This window comes from Monodon monoceros, unplaced genomic scaffold (assembly GCF_005190385.1).
Source record: "Monodon monoceros isolate NGI ecotype Baffin Bay Population unplaced genomic scaffold, NGI_Narwhal_1 Super_Scaffold_11, whole genome shotgun sequence".
NCBI lineage: Eukaryota > Metazoa > Chordata > Mammalia > Artiodactyla > Monodontidae > Monodon > Monodon monoceros.
Genome location: NW_021703767.1, coordinates 9,511,924 through 9,524,640, shown reverse-complemented (window position 1 = coordinate 9,524,640; position 12,717 = coordinate 9,511,924). Strand labels below are relative to the sequence as shown.

The 12,717-nt window shown below is 42.3% G+C and overlaps 1 protein-coding gene across 4 annotated transcripts in view; it reads right to left on the bottom strand.

Moving 5' to 3' along the window:
- The window catches only part of SETD4 (SET domain containing 4), a 409,208-nt gene that overhangs the window by 39,075 nt on the left and 357,416 nt on the right, over positions 1-12,717 (bottom strand). For all 4 annotated transcript variants that reach the window (XM_029213923.1, XM_029213919.1, XM_029213922.1 and 1 more), the window contains one exon: positions 4,150-4,255. The gene's annotated coding sequence lies outside the window, so the exon portion shown is untranslated. The remainder of the gene's footprint in view (positions 1-4,149; positions 4,256-12,717) is intronic.

Sequence of the window (12,717 nt, the reverse complement as noted above, 5' to 3'; positions counted from 1 at the left end):
TGTGCTGGGCCTTAATACAAAATCAATAAAATTGCAGAGGACTGTAAAAACTCCACTAAGGGCACAGTGTTCAGTGTAAATTAAACAAACATTTAAATTCAAGAGCCACGATTTCTACTGCTTTAAAACAAGTCAAGGGAAGTTAGCATTATATATTACTCCCATGTCCTTGAATGCTATTACTTAAGAAGGATAGGCGGATAATCAAATGCTCGCTTTAGAGGTTGAACCCTTGTCTTATCATAGAAAACTGGGTAGTTATTAATGAGGTGATCCACTGATGATAAACCTCTATCCCGGGGCATAACTCTGAAATTGTTCATGCTGTGCTGCTCTGTGGCTCTGGGCAGGAACCGGGGGCTTGGTTATTTAGGTGACGGGTGGGAGAAGAGAGAGGAGGACAGGATTTAAGTCAAGGAGCCCCTGCCCCAAGTGGCTGAGAATTAAAGTCATCTTGGCCCCAGGGAGGCTAAGGGTTCTCTTCCCCATATCACAGGTTATGTACTGGCGTCCCTCTACTGCTTTGCTGAATAGGATACCTGCATCACCCAAAGATAACCTATTCTCTTTTCTTCAGTTAATAAGATTGAGCTTATAATTTATTGAAAGTGAAGAGGTTATTATGAGTTCTGCAGAGATAGATTCCCATGCGACCTGATTATTTTCTTTTTGTCCACCGCCATGTCCCATTCTCTGGGCTTCTCTGTTTTGTTCAGTGTCCCAGGAGGCTGGGCCTATGAGCTTTTCTAGTGAGCTTCCCTACCTTGTGGCTTCTGGTAGGGTTCTGACAATGGGAGCCTTGGCAGAAGATTGGGGTTGGAGGAGGGAAAGACCAGGCACTTATTTCTTCTACACCCTCTCTGCGAACCCTCAGTTTTGCCAATGGCTGAGTTTCTCTGCCCGTGGCCCCAACCTGCATCGGGGAGGCATCTCCCATAGATCTCAATTCCTACCTCTGCTCTGTTTCAGCCAAAGGGAACTAACAGATTCCCACTGATGCTCACCCTTGGGTGTACCACCTTGCCGATTCCTTTACCCCTTGACCTCTGACATTGTCTCTTCAACGAACCCCTGTAGTACACAATCTATTTCCTGCCAGGAGTCTGATGGGGAAAACCTCCTTGATTCCATCCCTCACCCTAAGCCTGACTGCAGTAGCCACACCATCCTCAGGACAGTTATGCTTGGCACTGTGGTCACCAGACAGACAGATCTCTCTGATGGTTGGCCTCGATCCCCGAATCCCTCCCCTCCTTGAATCAGTCATATTTCTCCAGAGAAACAGAACCAATAGGGTATTTAAGGAATTGGCTTAAACAGAACCAATAGGACATTTAAGGAATTGGCTTTTACGATTATAAAGACTAGGAAGTCAATTGGGAGATTGGAACTGACATATACACACTACTATATGTAAAATAGATAACTAATAAGGACCTACTGTATAGCACAGGGAACTCTACTCAATACTCTGTAATGGCCTATATGGGAAAAGATTCTAAAAAAAAAAAAAAGAGTGGATATTTGAATATGTATAACTGATTCACTTTGCTGTCCACCTGAAACTAATACAACATTAGTAAATCAACTAGACTCCAATAAAAAACTTTTTTAATTAAAATAAAATAAAGACTAGGAAGTCCAAAATCCATAGGGCAAGCTGGCAGACTGGAGATCAGTTAGGAATTTATGCTGTGGTCTTGGGTCTGACAGATGGAAACTCAGGCAGAATTTCTATATTGCCCTAGAGGCAGAATTGCTTCTCCTTTGGGGAACCTCAGTCTTTGCTCTTAAAGCCTTCAAATGATTGAGTGAAGCCCATCCACATTATGGAAGATAATACGGTTTATTAAAATCAACTGATTGTAGATGTTAATCATATCTAAAAAATGCATTCACAGAAACATCTAGATTAGGGTTTAACCAAAACACTGGTCACCACAGTCTAGCCAGTTGACACATAAAATTAATCATCCCCCAGCCCCCATCCACCACATACATTCAGTTTCTTCTGGGTAAGGAGGTACCTCTTTACCTCAAAAGCTAACAAGGACTTAGAACAATTTGTACTCACTTATATCCTCTTAGGAGGTAAGGATAAGAAATACCCAGTGAAATAACAAAAACAAACACCTTCATGGTATCAGAGAGACCATCCAAAATCCATCAGGCTCTGCACAAAGTATAACCCTGTTACATTTTTTTATTGACACTGATTGGCTTGTGCTTGAAACTGCCCAAGAAATTTAGAAATATGGAAAATAGGATTAGAAGGAGTTTGAACTATGACCCAAGAGATCAAACCCTGACAACTTGGTATGCTAAACTATATTAAAATGTATGACTTTGAAGGAAGAGATCAATATATTTTTTTCTGTTTGTGAAGAGCCTGCACTAAATGATAGTGAGATATAAGCAGCCTGAGAATGTAAACATATCCTAAGGGTTTCCATGGCTTGTAGTTGTCCAAGGCAGCCATCTATAGAAAGGGAAAATGTGACGAGCTTCTAGAAAGAACAGCTGAGACATTGGCTTGTTTGTTTATTTTAAAACCAAGAACAGATTTATAAATTACATATGTCTTAAAAACCACGTGACTACCACTATGGACCTGACCCAAGACACTCTTTTTTAAGTATAGCAAAATACAACTGAAAACGCAGCTTTCTCTTAGCCTGAGTGCCACGGAGGTTTCTGTGCAGGGTATTTATTCCTTCTGTGCCGCCATACTGCAATGGCAGCACTCCTCTACCTGTAGCCACGACCCCTTCAGGAGTCTCTCTCCCCCACGTACACCTTTCCTTCCCTACCCCTTCAGGCCTAAGGGAGGTGCCAACTTCCTGCTCACCAATCCTTCCTGCAACCAACAGAATCTTGGAGAAACAACAGGCCAAGAATGGAAAATCTTAAGTCCTAAGAGAAGTACCAGTCCAGCCAATCCCAGAAATCCTTCAGTCTTTAGCCAACATGTGTTCTTTTTCTAAAACAAGCTCACAAAGGAGCTGGTCACTCTCTAAGTGTCCCTCTCTGAACCGCCACATTTCCCTTCACATTTGTTCCTGTCCCTACCTACATCATCTTCTCCTTCTTCTCTCTCACTCTCCTTCCCTCTCTCTCTCTCCCTCTCTCCCTCTATCTCTCTCCTTCTCTCTCTCTCTCTTTCTGTCTCTCCCTCTCTCCCTCTCCTTCCCTCTCTCCCTCTATCTCTCTCTCTCTTTCCCCTTCTCCTCCTCTACAGACAAGCTTTCTTAATGCAAAGGGCTACTGAATGCTGAAGAACCTCTTCACCATCTGCCTCTATTACAGTATCACCAACTGAGGTACGCCAATTACAACAAAAGGAATTCAACCAACTCTTATTCTCTTAGCGGAGGTGGTCCTCCAGCAATCACACACATTGAGTCCAAGACCCAGATTTTCTCATCCATGCACCATAACAAAGGACTTTTTATATGCGAAACAAACATGAAGGGGCTGCCAGACCAATTAAATGTAAGTGATTTGCTTTATGCTGTGATTTCTTAGTTAAATATATCTCAAAACTTCCTTCTGGAATATTGACGCTTTCCTTTCTCTGTGTGGTTTTTGTCTTTGATTATCAAGGCTGCTTTGTCTAGCTCTGGCTTATATTTTTATGGTCTCACACTACCAAGCAAAGTGAGGACTGCCTATACCTAGACCCTCCGACCTGCCGTGAGAACGAGATGGAGCTTTCTTTTCCCCCTTTATGAAATCTTTGCAACTGCTTAGCAAATAAGAGCCAAGAGGCCAGATGTTGGGAAAAGAGGCAAAAAAAAAAAAAACAAAATCGCCTTTAAACAAATATTTTCCTTTCTCTTGATACAGAGATGCCATCCATCCTATATCGCCAAATAATGCTCTTCTGGAAAATGCTCTCACCGATAGACAGGAGGGGAGAGCACACTTGCTGCATGTGACCAGCAGGAGCCAGAGTTTATCACCTTTCCTTCTCAGGAGGGAAGGGAGAGACTGGATAAGGGATTTCCCCAGCGGTGCCCAGCTGGTGGGGTCACTGGGACTCACACTCCTCCACAAAACGTGGAACCCCCTTGCCCTCCACCCACCCCAGTGTGAGTTGGGGACCCTTGCCCATGCTCCTGATCTTGGTCATCTTGGGTCAAATCTTACCTTATGAGGTGGTTGCTTTAGTCTCTGTTCGCCCCTTCAGGCTGTGAGCCAAGCGAAGTCAGAGAATCTTCCTTTCTCCTGGGGACCCTCAGGTCCGGCCCAGTACCTGCCTCACCCAAGGAAAAGTAAACTCTTAGTCCAGGAGTGAGTCATCCCCCCACCCTGGGTTGAGTCCAGGCCTCTGTCTAACACTGAATCAGTGACCTTTACTGCCTATGGTTTTGAACATCGGTAAACGTACCTAATTTTGATAATCTGCTTTTGAAAAGAATCTTTCATTTCTCAGCCTGGGAGACACCGGAGTCCTCTAACTGGGAAATTTTCCTAATGCAGCCCCAGTGACAGGCTGACCCCAGGACTGTAAGAAGCCCATTCATTTCCTCCCCTGATGGCTCGATAACGGGGCTGAGGAGAAATGCCTCTGTGAGTCAAGGCTACTGTGGACCCCTCTGTCCTTTGTGCCCTGTGGACCCATCTCTGTGAAGATTATCTTCTTTTTTGTTGGTTTGTTTATTTTATTTTTCCAAATAAACTTTTTTTAACTATATGGAGTATAGTTGATTAACAGTGTTGTGTTAGTTTCAGGTGTACATCAAAGTGATTCAGTTATATATATACAGGTATCTATTCTTTTTCAGATTCTTAAGATTATCTTTTTTTCTAAGTCCCTACAGTTTGCTCTTGCCTACATGATTACACATTGGGCAACCCTTATATTTTCAGCAGCTCATCTCATAGCTGCCTCCCACCCCTCAGAGGGTGAGGTTCAGCCTCTGCCACAGACTGATGTGAGGAAGGTTCGATTCCATCAGAGCACATTCCTGGCACTCAAGCATCCCGCATGGATGTATTCTCTTGGCCCTTCGTCATCAGCCTCTGACCCCACTCTGTCCCTTGCTCTTGCTCTTGTAGAGCTGGGGATGCCCAACAGTCTTGAAATTCCTTCATCTCCTCCTTCCCCTTCCACCCAGCTTCAGGTCTATAACCACCTGCTTTGCATGTATGGTCCCACAAATGCCAGCCAAGGACACCCTAAGCGCAGAGTTCCATCCCAGGGTTCCACAAGTCCCCGTTTCTTTAATTACTTCCCCTCCTGACACATGTTTCAATAGCACTATTTACGTCTATCTATTCCTCTCAAACTGTAAAAGGTTTTCATTTCTTTCCATATCACTTAACTCTGCTTGCTGTGTTTAATAGCATTCTTTATTGAGCCTCTTTTTTCCAAAGTGGTTTCCAGAATTTCTTCTCTCAGTGTCTCCAGAGATCAGCCTTGTCTTCATTGGCTTATAGCTGGGTAAACTCCTGAATGGAGACCTTATCTGACTTGCCAGCAGTCACTCAGCCATTCAGTAACACTCAAACATAAAGATCCGACATTAAAATTACTGATCTCTCAACTATGGGTAACCTCTCTGGTCCCAAGGAAACAGGAACAGGCTTGATAGAAAAAACAATGTTCACTTTAAATAGCAGTGGCAATGCTTAAAATGATCATCTTTGGGGTTAGACTGACCTAGCTTCTGTCCAGTTCATCCAAGCTTCAGCTGAGTGACTTTGTGCAAATTACCTAACCTCTCTGAGCCTTCGTTTACTTATCTGTTGCACGGGAATGGTAATACCACTTCGCAAAGTTGAGAAGATCAAATGACAAAAATGCTTAGCCCCGTGTCCAGTATAAATGAAGTGGCCAAATAATAGTAGTGATCATTAATTTAAAGAAAATAATGATATAGCTGAACTTAATTTTTTTTAAAGTATATGAAGAAATGCTCAAACTCATAGAAATCAAATAAATGTAAATTACAACAGTGAGGTGCTACTTTATACCATCACATCAGAATGGCAAAAATAAAAAATGGCTAATATCATATGTTGGTAAAGATGGAACATTTCTACATCACTGGTACCACCATTTTGGAGAATAATCTAGCTGTATTTATTGAATTTAAATATATATACCTTATAAAAAAATAAAATATAAAGATAGAAATTAGATGCCCTCCTCTGCTCCTCCCGTTGACATGGCATCCTCTAAGAATTGCACCTGGATCCTCTACGACTTCGCCAGATTTTCCTTCCCGGGGAGCTCAAGTACTTCAATACCTCAACTCTTTTTGTTGTTGTTGATTAAACTGCTCATATAGGATCTCCACCTTCTCCCTAGTTGCCAGGATCTCCTCATCTATGGCAGTGTTTCCCAACCTTGCCTGATCATAAAACTTACAGGAAGTGGGAGTGGGGGGACTTTAAAAAAATCTCTAAACCCAAATCTGCAATGGGTGTGGGGATATGCAAGTTTAACAGGCCCCCTAAGGTAAGTCTGTGATCAGGCAAATTTGGGATAAAACAGCCTATCAGCACAGCCACCATGGTCTCCTAACCCAGGTCTCATGACTTATGAAGGAATTTGCACCACTATCTCCTGCAACTAACAATCAGAGGGAAAGAAAAATTGGAATCAAAACCCTGGGGATGTTGTGATATTTCTATAGCTTATAAAGACAAGAGCTGGCACACTTAATATTGAGAATCTTTTGAAATATTGAAATAAATATGGCCACCATATCTGCAGGACACTTCTGTATGAGAATCCCAACTTTTAAAACTAAATGTGCCAACAGAGATCAGCCAAGATAGTGGAGTAGAAAGACCACAAGCTCACCTCCTCTCACAGGTACACCAAAATCACAACTACTTATAAAACAACCATTGGTGAAAAAGACTCGAGCCCACTAGAAAAGATCTTCTACAACTAAAGATATAAAGAAAGAACCACAACAAGACAGGGGGGAGGGGCAGAGTCACAGTATAGTCAAATCCCATACTCCCAGGTGGGTAACCCACAAACAGGAGAATAATTACATCGCAGAGGTTCCCCCAAAAGAAGTGAAGGGTCTGAGCCCCATATCGGGCTCCCCAGAACATTTGGCTTTGAAGGCCAGTGGGGCTTGCTTTCAGGAGTCCCAGAGGGCTGCGGGAAATGGAGACTCCTCTCTTAAAGGGCACACACAAAACCTCACACTCCAGGATCCAGGGCAGAAGCAGTAATTTGAAAGGAGCCTGGGTCAGACCCATCTGCTGATCTCAGAGAATCTCCCAGAGAGGCAAGAGGCAACTGGAGCTCACCCTGTGGACACAGACACAGGCAGCAGCAGTTCTGGGGAGCTCTTTCTGCCACGTGGATACTGCTGCTGGCAAGCATCATTTTGGAATCCTCCCTCTAGCTTGTTAGCCTCAGAACCCAGCCCCACCCCTGCCCAACAGCCTGTGAGACCTGTGACACCCCAGGCCAAGTAACTAACTGGGCAGGGACACGGCCCCACCCACCAGAAGAGAGAACTCACAGACGTCCCTGGACACAGCCCTGCCCATCAGAGGGCCCAGAACCTGGTCCCACACCCCAGTGCATAAGCACTAGACCCGGGACCTCCAGTGCCCTGCATCCAGACACCCCAGGACCCAGCTCCACCCACTAGTGGGCGGGCACCAGACCCCAATCCTTGGCCCCTCCCACCAGTGAGCATGCTCTAGCCTCAGGACAAGCCTCACCCACCAGCCGGCAGACAACACTGGTGTTCCTTCTATGCCCACTTTCTAGAGACTTTTTTATCATAAATGGACGTTGAATTTTGTCAAAAACTTTTTTCCGCATCTATTGAGATGACCATATAATTTTTATTCTTCAGTTTATTAATATGATGCATCACATTGATTTCTAGATATTTGCTGCATCTTTTTTTTTAATTGGGGAGCAAAATTGTCCCTAGAATCACTTGCCCTTGTGCTTTCTTGGGCAGAACTGAAGAACAGACCCACCCCTAAACTTCTCACTAGCAAAAGGAAATGGAATTATTAAGTTTGCCTTGAACCAATCATGGTCTATTCCTGAAATTCACCTTCCCTGAGAGTATTTCTAGAATACATTTAGGAAGAAGAAAGGAATGGCTCATAGATAGGTAACCAATGGAGTCTTGAAAAATGCACAAGATCATAAGATCACAAAATAAACTTTCTTTTTCATTGCTTGATTTGCAGAGTGTTCATGCCAACAGATTTTAACCACACACAATTTCGCTTCCAAACAAATGCCTAAGTCCTTCAAAGCAAATTTATAGTTTCATTTGTATTAGATTGCTATGTTGCATCTGGACTCTTAATTACAAACAAACTAAACTCCTACTAATACTACAAAGAGCATATGCCTCAGGGAGGTAGAATGGAAGTAGAAAGGTCTAGCCCAAGCTTCTCCCACCCAAGTGTGGGTTCTCAGTTGATGGACAGAAGGTCTAACTAAGGTCATGACCACCGTTCTGTTTACACAAAGATATTATTAGAGGGTCCATCTTTAGATCTTGGTGGCTGGGGGTCAATATATATTTTTATTCCAAAACTAAAAAAGCTTTTATCTTAAAAAAAAAAGTTATTAGGTATATCATAAGAACCCTCTCTATATTTAATTATTGAATAAATGTTGATATTTGTTAATTTATATTCTCTCCCTTTCTACAAATGATTTGGAGAAGCTTATAAAAAAAAAAAAAAGAGCCAATCTGAATAAGGCTAGTGGATTGCACCAATGTCAATTTCCTGCCTGTAATATTTTACAATAGTTGAAGAAGATGTTATCACTGGGGGAAACTGGGTAAAGAGTAGCCTGGATCTCTCTGTATTCTTTCTTACAACTGCATGTGCATCTACACTTATCTCAGAATAACAAGTTTAATTTAAAAATAAATAAATATAATCAAAAAGGGTAAAATATAAAGAACTGAGCATATCATTGGCAGCAAAAATGGTACATCTGAAAGCAAGAAAAAGCAGAGACATGCAAACCAGCAGTCCTCTGCAGTTGTTAGCAGGGGTCTGAAAATTTGGTCTAAGCTTCCTAGTGGCCAAAGGAAATAGGGAATTACTTACAAGGATCACAGTGCCCTAAAATTTTATTAAAAGGGGGGAGGAGAGACTGCATTTCTGATACTGCAACCTGAGAGGAATTTGTTCCCTTTACAGATATGTTGTGTTGTACCCAACAACAATCCTACAAGAGAAAAAATAGAAAAATTCATAGGACTTTTTTTTTTTTTTTTTTTAGTGTTCTTGAACCTGTAGAGACAGTGGAACTCCATGGTACATTTCAGAAAAAAATAAAATTCTGAGGGGCCAATAAGTTTCACCCATGGGTAATGAAAGGAGGCACAGTGACGTCATTTGATCACCTTTCTGCCATAATTACTCACAATTATTGAATTACGTTTTCACCCTGACACTGTGAAATACATGTTCTTCAGGAGCGACAGGCAAAGGTGGCTCTTCAATACATTTTCTAGAGTCTTCCTTTTGAGCAAAAGTCAATGGCTTGCCAGCCATCTCCTGTCCTCCTGGCTCTTCCCTGGCCCCAGCGCCATCCCCAGCATCATTTCTGGGCTGCATGGCTCCAGGGGAGCTCGCTGCAACACTGGGGAATCTCTCCAGGTCCCTGGACAAAGGAGCCATGGCAAAGAGCACACAAGGGAGCCGCTGAAGTTTCCTCTCCCTTGTGAACAAAAGCAGAATTGGGCATTTTTTTAAACAGTCCCTGGGTAAATGCTTCTGGGCTAGGTGTTACTTTGCCTCGGACAGGCACAAATCCAGCATGCCCTCTCAAGCACACACTGGAGAAGTCAAGGTTGAAGACACATCTTAAATGACGCTGTTAAGTTCAGACATTACTGATTGGTGGGGATCAAAAGGCAAAGGATTCAACTCATGGTCTCTAACCCGCTGAAGTTGATTATCTGTTCAATGCCAAGTATAGATAAGGTCCTGGAGAAGCCACACAGAACTGAATCAGAGGAAAATCCAAGTGTTGTAAACTCAAGATGTCAGTGCTAGGTTTGAAGGAGCAATCTGAGAAATGAAACCAGAGGGTGAGTCTTAAATGAGGTCTTGGAAAGAGAGAGGAATTACACAGATTGCCCGTGAGGAAAGGGTATCCCTCACGGGAGGTACAGCAGAGAGAAAAACATGAAGGTGGGATTCACAATTCATCCTCGGGGGACATTACACAGATTGATTTGGTTGGCCAAACAAGGCCATGGTGGAGGGTAATGGAAGAGAAAGCTGGAGAGATAAGACCAACTAAGGCAAGTCTTTGAATACGACACTATGGCATTGAGAGGATTCACAAAGAAAGATAGCAGCACGTACATGCCAGCCTAATAAAAAAGTAGAGACAATGGACTGTCTCGTGCATCAGAGGTACTCTGCCTAAATTATTTTTGATCTATTGGCACATCTTTTATGATCTACTAAAAAATTAAATTTTTCATTCATCTATTGTATTCAACAAGCGCGAGTCACGAGCCCAGATTATTAATGATGTCAGATCCTGTATTACTAAAACAAATGCATAAAGGTTCCATTTCTGATGACAAAAACAGAGTCATTTGTTTCAATCATGGAAGACAATCTTATTAAACATTGCCAACTTACTGCCAAGCTGGCTGGTCACCAAGGCACAGCTACAGAACAAATGGAATCGAGAGGACTGTCAATCTTCTGACAGTGTCACAGTCCCCAAAATAATAAACTTAGGGAGAGATAAATCTGTTATGACTTGGACACTTTTACTTCTTAATTCTGGAGTCTTTCAAGTTCACCATTTTCATAATCCTTTCATGTAACAACTAAGCTGTTTGGCAAATGCTAGCGAGGATGGGTAAAATGGTCCTATCTGCGTGGAAACCTTATACATATTCAGATAAACTGACTTAACCTTTCAGGAAAGTAATTTAGTAAAATAGATAAAAAGCCTTAACAATGTTTATACCCTTTGACCCAATAATTTTACTTCTCAGTCTAAGGAAATAATCTGGAATGCAGAAAAGGCATTGTGATCAAGAATGTCCATGTCCATCACTCTGTAGCTCTTAATGGCCAAAAACAATGGAGCCAACTGATTTTCTAACAGGAGGGGCATGATTTAATAAAGTACCTTCTAGCCGTGGAAAAAATGCTTATGGCACATTACATATATGCTATGTCATATATACTACACTTTCAAGTATACAAATAAGGTTCCCAGAAAGTATATAAATAAGGTTCTCAGAATGAAGACTAAAAGATAACTGCCCCTAAATTTTGACAATGGTCTTTCAGACGTTGAGATATTATGTATCTGTTTATTTTCTTCTTGTTCTTTACTACAGTACTTTCAAACTTGTCTCAGTACTCATGTATTACTTCTTAAATGCAAATAGAACTCTTGAAACATTCCTGAACAGGTTCATTCTAGAAAGTCCTCTAGCTGGGGGGCACCAGGAAGAGTAAAAGACAAAGAGCGCAAAAAAACCAAGAAGGATGGTAGCTCCTATTACACCTGAAAGATAAACGTGTTTGTTCCAGATTTGCCAAGAGAAGCTTGGAGGGATTCCCAGGGAATGAGGCCAGAGTTAAGGTGCTGCCCAGATCCCAAATAAGCCCAGCCCCTACCCAAATGGCCTTGAGGTAGGAGAGATAAGATAATACAAATGCCAGTTCGTTTTAGGGGAACCCCAAAAAAGAGGGTTTCATGCTTCAATTCCTATTTGGAATTCTGGGAGAAGACCACTTTGTGGGATGCCCAAAGGCAACATGAGGTAGTCTCACTAGAACAGAAATGGCAGAGTGGGGTCTGGAGCCTCTGAAGTAGTTCTCACCCCAGATCTCCATGGCCTAAGCAGCAAGGCACAGAAAGATCCAGAAGTTCCCATGAGACTCCGTGGTGAACAGGCCAACGAGCTGAAGTGGCCTAGAGTTGTGACGAAGAGCAGCCAGGTGATGACGCTAGTGACCAAACTGCCCCAGCATTAGTGGCAGATGCAGGCGCACACCCGAGGCCAGGAAAAATTCACTATTTTTTTCTTTAGTTTACCCCTTGGAGCTTCAGATGCACAGAACTAACTTAATCATACTCCTAGGTAATGGCATGGCATCATTTAGTGGCACACTCTGGTCGTCAGTTTGTGATGAATTATGATTGATTGACTGGTTGCCTTTCATTCCCATTCTCATAACCATCTTTCTCTCCCACCATGGGCAGTCACCCCATTGTATTTGACTAGTATTCTTGAGTCTGTATGTACCCTTGAGAATTACAAAGTTTCAATTTATATAAATGGTAATGTGCTAAAGTTGACATTGCGTTTTTACTTTCTTTACTCGGCACTAAGTTTTTAAAGTCTATTCATTCTGATGTGTTTATGCGTAGTTTGGCATCTGGATAATATTCCTTGATTTATTTACACATTTCCCAAGTGACAAACACTTCAGATGTGTTCAACTCCAGCACAGACACTGCTGCAATGGATATTCTTTTGCATGTCCACTCATAGACCCTTAGGAGAATTTCTCTGATATGTATCACCAGGAGTGGAATTTCTGGAATAGAAGAAACACACCTACTTAGCCTAACGACTGACTACTGCTTTTAAAAGTGGCCTCATAAGTCTTCAGTATGAAAAACAGTTGAAGAGTTACAGTACAAACACACACACACTCACACACACACACACACACACACACACACACACACACACACACACACAC